General features: G+C 34.6%; 1 protein-coding gene across 2 annotated transcripts in view; it reads left to right on the plus strand.

Moving 5' to 3' along the window:
* LOC111142170 (phosphatidylinositol-4-phosphate 3-kinase catalytic subunit type 2 gamma) overlaps positions 1-6,000 on the plus strand; it is a 338,397-nt gene that overhangs the window by 112,446 nt on the left and 219,951 nt on the right. The gene's annotated exons all lie outside the window — the stretch shown is intronic.

Consider the following 6,000-nt stretch of genomic DNA (forward strand, 5'->3'; position numbering starts at 1 on the left):
CATCTTTTGGATGTTCAATTAATGTTTAACAACTAACTTAGTAATTTTGTGTGTTTTTTAAAGATTTGTTTTTCCATTACTTTTAACAATGGAGGTTTGACTTTAGCCAAAGGACAAATAAAAAGATTGGAAATCATTCTGTTCAGTACAATAAAGCAGAGACTGATTAGATATAATCAGCATTTAACAGTGATAAACCACTGCTCAACTATCCTTCAACAGAGTAAAAAGTTGTTTTAGTAAGTAGAAAAAAGCAAAATTTAATTTTCTTGGCAGATTTAAAAAGAATAGATATAAATAATTTTTAATAGCACTAATTTAGTGACTAAGGAGTACTTAAATTTTGTCAAACAGTAATTCCCTGAAGAATAAAATAAAATCCCAGGAAGAGCCATAAGGGAACTAGCAATATTGGTACTTTCTACTTGGTAATATCTAATCCGTAGGTGATTGTGCTCATTAATAGCATGCAAAAGCATTAAACTAAGAAAGTAACTTTTCTGTGTATACTGTGAAAAGATATAAAACATGATAATGCCTTTTATTCCAAGAATAAGAAATTGTATAAATACATTGAACAAGAGAGTCATGTGATCTAAATAATCTCTTTGAGTGGGCCCTTGGACTGCAAGTTGAAGAATGGATTAGAGAGAAAGTAAGAATGGAAGCAATATAGCAAGAAGGTTGATGTAATTTTTTAAGCAAGAGGTCATGGTGGCTAACACTAGGGTAATGGCACTGGACATTGGTAGAAATGTCTGGATTTGGGAGCCATTCTGGAAATTGAGGAAACATGATTTGATGATTAATAGTAACTAGGGGATAGGCCAACTGAGAAAGCAAAAAACCAAGTTAGGTCAATGGAGAATCCAAAGTTTTAAAATTATTGAATAAGCAGACGTTACCAGTAATTCTCTGGGGAAGTAATAAGTTTGAGCCATTTCAGACTGAGGCATTGAGTGTGATCAAGAGTTCTGTTTTGGGTAATCTTATTACTGCCCTTATCTCTAATTTCACCTTGTAGTACTCTTTTCCTCATTCACTTCAATAAGTGACATCAGTCTCCTTTATATAGTTCAAATGTGCTGGTCTCTCTCCAATCTCAAGGTCTTTTCATTTGGTGTTCCCTCTGCCTGAAATACTCCTTCAGTTCTTCACATGACTGAATCTCTCATCCTGTAGGTCAGGTCTTCACTGAATTGTGATCTTCTTAGAGAAATATTCTCTGACTACCCTATCTAATGAAATCCTCTTTACTCTCAGTCTTATTACCTTTTATTATTATACTTAACACAGTCTATTATCATCCTATCTGTTAATGTGTTTTTTCTTGTCTTACTTGTAAATTTGTAAGAATTGGGAGAGCAAGGAGCCCCTCTATCTTGTTTTCCCTCTATTTCCAGTACTGTACACTGTGCTGATAAATAATACATGTAAAATAAATGTTGTAATGAATAAAGTTTCTCCACATAATATCTGATATAAAAAGTTGCCTCAGGGATGTAAATGATGGACTATTCTTGTAGTCTTCATGATACATTTTGATAATCCATTGTTATTCTAGCCTGCTGTCAGCTAGGTGAAACATCTTTTCTACTACTTACTCAAAAATATAAAACATTACATATAATAAGTGTGTCACATATCAGACTAACATATTTGTAATGGTTTCTTTTAAAATATGAAAAAGATGCCATGCTTTGAAATTTTAAGTGTATTCAAACAAAAAAGATCAAAAGCAACAAATAATGACAGTAACTTTCTTTAATTAGGAGTTTGTTTTTAAGTTTACTTCAGTGAATCCCAACTTGTTTTATACCTCAGTTTCTATTTAAATGAATAATGTGTACATAAAATAAGCAACATTTTCCTCTGTTTCCCTTACTCAAATATAATTATTAAGCTCAGGGCAGTAGAATTTCATTCTGGATTGTGAAATTGATGGAGAACAGCCTTCAGTGTGATAAAATTTGTGTTAGAATCAGATTAACTTCAAAAAAAGAATCAGATTAACTTGTTTCAAAATACCATATTTTGTCATTTATATAGTGATAATTATTTCTTCTTACAAATTTATCAAATGTAAGCAGAGTCAGGAAATTCAGACTAAATGAATTTCAGTGAAAATGTACCAATAATATTTGCAAATATTTAAAAAATATACTTGATGACAGCTAAGAATGTTTCTAATACGAGGAAGATTCCAGAAGGAAAGATTGAAAAACATTTGTTTTGAAAGAAATTAATGCTTCCACTTCTAGCTATGAAAGGCACCTATTACTAGACTAATTCTCCTGGCTTAAAAGAATATGAGACAAGAAAAATACATTTGAAACAAATGCTTTCAGAAATTGGACAGGGCTTGAGGTGAGCTCATGAATAAAGTGGTTTTCAGCCTGAAGGTACTTTCTACATCATGGCTCTGGGAGGTATATTCAAAGAAGTGGTCTTGCTGAGATTTAAAGAAAAAAAAAAAAAGTGGGCAGAGATCTGAGTTTAAGGATGCTGAAGCAGCTGGAATTTCTAGAGCATAATAGTAGAGAAGGAAAGGAGCTACAGAAATACATAACTGAGTATTTAACTACTCATGAGCAGGTAGAGATTTTGTAAGCCTCCAAAAGAGCTACCACAGGGAGATGTGGTTGCACAATGCTGGAAGACATAGAAATATTGACCAATAAGAATAAAAAATGCTCCCAGAATATCCCAAGCATTCAACAAAGAAACCAGCAAGATGCATATTAAGAATAAGTGTTTTCTAGCCCAAGATTAAAGACTATGCTAGGCCCAACCTAAAATACAAAAACAAGTCTCAAAAGGCTAAAGCTGATCTGCTAGTGCTTAAACTGCCTACTAAAAAAAAAAAAAAAGAAAAAAAATGAAATATTTAACACCCAGAAGATGGCAAAATTCAGACAATGTAGCATTTTAAATATTTAACATACAATCAATAATTGTTAGAGACAGAAAGACTCAGGAATATATAACCATAGCCTGGGATAGGAGGAAACAAGTCCAAATATTTTTAAACTAGCAGCTAATGATTTCAATACAACTATTATAAAAACATCTATAGATGTTAAAAAAAAAAAAAGAAAGACATATATGAGTGAACAAACAAAGGCTCAGTAAATAAAATTGAAAACTTAAAAGCTAAAAAATGCAGCATCTGGGGCACCTGAGTCGCTCATTTGGTTAGGCCTCTGCCTTCAGCTCAGGTCATTCCTAGGGTCCTGGAATTGAGCCCTGCAACAGGCTCCCTACTCAGTGGAGAGCCTGCTTCTCCCTCTCCCTCTGCCTACCACTCTGCTTAGCTGTGCTCTCTCTCTACTCTCTGTCAAATAAATAAATTCTTTTAAAAAACACACACACATACAATATCTAAATTTTCTAAAAATCACTGAAAAGCTTAATAGATTGCATTATAAAGAAACAATAAGGAGCTTGAAGAAAGGGCTATAGAAAATTAGCCATGTTGAAGTACAGAAAAAAATACTGATAGATCCTTGTAACCTGTCAGACAATACTGACGATATGTGTATTGGACACACAGGAGTGGAGAGAAAGATCTAGGCAAAAAAAATAAATAAATTAAATAAATTAAGTGATAATAGTCAAAATAGTCAAAATTTTACAAATTTGTTTTAACTTCAACCCACAGATATAAGAAACTTAGCAACTCCCAAACAAGCATTCAGACATACCCACATATCCATATTATAATTAAATTTCTAAAAATAAAACATAAAGGTAAAAATTCTTAAAGCATCAGAGAAAATAAATTCCTACAGGGGAACAACTATTATATTAACTGTAGATTTCTCATCAGAAATAATGGGAGCCAAAAGACAGTAGAATATTATCTTACATCTAGGAAGGGAAAAAGAAAATCTGTCAACTTAAAATTCTATAACCAGTAAAATTATATTTCAAAAATGAAGGTGGAATGAAAATATTTTCAATTAAACACAGCTGAATTTGTTTATGATCAGCTTATCTATACTGTAAGAAAAAAATTTTTTTAAAGATTTAATTTATTTATTTGAGAGAGAGACAGAGAGAGTGAGGGAGAAAAAGCATGAGCAGGGGAGGGGCAGAGGGAGAAGCAGATTCCCTGCTCTCTGCTCCCCGCTCAGCAGCGAGTGTCACTCAGGCTCTATCCTGGATCATGACCTGAGCTGAAGGCATACAGTTAACCCACTGAGCCACCCAGATGCCCCATGTACTGTAAGAAATCTTAAAGGAGGGGTGCCTGGGTGGCTCGGTTGGCTAAGCGTCTGCTTTCAGTCAGGTCTGATCCCAGGGTCCTGTTATTAAGCCTGACATTGGGCTCCCTGCTCAACGGGGAGCCTGCTTCTCCCTCTCTCTCTGCAGCTTCCCCTGCTTGGGCTCTCTCTCTCTGTGTCTTACTAGCTGAAAGAAAAGGATAAGTAGAAGAAAGCTCAGTATATAAGAATAAATGAAAGGCACTGCAGAGGAAAAATAGGGAAATAAAATGACTTTTACTTACACATTTAACAGTTTCTTTTTTTTTTTTTTAAAGATTTTATTTATTTATTTGACAGGCAGAGATCACAGAGAAGCAGGCAGAGAGAGAAGAGGAAGCAGGCTCCCGGCTGAGCAGAGAAGCCGATGTGGGGCTGGATCCCAGGACCCCGGGATTACGACCCGAGCTAAAGGCAGAGGCCTCAACCCACTGAGCCACCCAGGTGCCCCCACATTTAACAATTTCTTAAAAAGCAATTAACTGTATAAGGCAAAAATAATTACAATGTACTAGGGGGCTTGTAATATATGAAAATAAAATGCATAACCACTATAATAAGAATGAGAAATGGAAGGCAGTATAATATTAGCTCATTGTTGGCTATGATATGCTAAAAGATAATACTGCAATCTCTAGAGAACTATACCACCCAAATTTTAAGTGCACATTTACAGGCCAAGAAGAAGACAAAAAATGAAATACAAGAAAATAATTCAAAAGATGACAGGATAAAAAGAGAAAAAGGACAAAGAAGTGGTTTGAAAACAATGATGACAAACTAATAACAATATGGCTGAGTTAAACCAATTATATCCGAAGAAAAAAAATTATATTCATATTATGTTAAATATACATGGAAGGAAAAGCTCTAATTAAAAGTCAGAAGTTGTCACCTACCTTACAAAAGCAATATGTTACTTTATGCTACTTACAGGCCTATATTTTAAATATGAGGATTTGGGGTGCCCAGGTGGCTCAGTGGGTTAAGCCTCTGCCTTCGGCTCAGGTCATGAGCTCAGGGTCCTGGGATGGAGCCCTTTGTCTGGCTCCCTGCTCAGTGGGGAGCCTCCTTCCCCCCTCCCTCCCCCCACCTGCCTCTCTGCCTACTTGTGATCTCTGTCTGTCAAATAAATAAATAAAATCTTTTAAAAATAAATAAATAAATATAAGGATTCAGCTAGATTAAAACTTTAAAAATGGAAAAAGACATATAAGAAAAATTATATCATCTTGATAGATTTGGTGAAATAAAACAATTGACAAAATTTAACACTCATTCCTAATAAAAACATAAAACTAGAAATTGAATGGAGCTTTCTCAACCTTAATTAAAATCCTGAATTAAATCTAGATCTGTGGAAAAATCTAGAGTTAGCATCATATTAAATGGTACAAGAATGAATGTTTTCCCCCTACAACTGAAAAGCAAAGCTATCTATCTAAATATTTCTCCTCAATGTGGTTTTGGAAGTTCTAGCCAGTGTAATATAGTAAGAAAAAGAAATTAAATGTGTTGAACTGGGTAAGAAGGAGACAAAAGGGGAGGAGTCAAGATGGTGGAGAAGTAGCAGGCTGAGACTACTTCAGGTAGTGGGAGATCAGCTAGATAGCTTATCTAAAGATTGCAAACACCTACAAATCCAACGGGAGATCGAAGAGAAGAAGAACAACAACTCTAGAAACAGAAAATCAACCACTTTCTGAAAGGTAGGACTGGCGGAGAAGTGAATCCA

This window comes from Enhydra lutris, unplaced genomic scaffold (genome assembly GCF_002288905.1).
Source record: "Enhydra lutris kenyoni isolate GAN:26980312 unplaced genomic scaffold, ASM228890v2 scaffoldscaffold7, whole genome shotgun sequence".
In the NCBI taxonomy this organism is placed as follows: domain Eukaryota; kingdom Metazoa; phylum Chordata; class Mammalia; order Carnivora; family Mustelidae; genus Enhydra; species Enhydra lutris.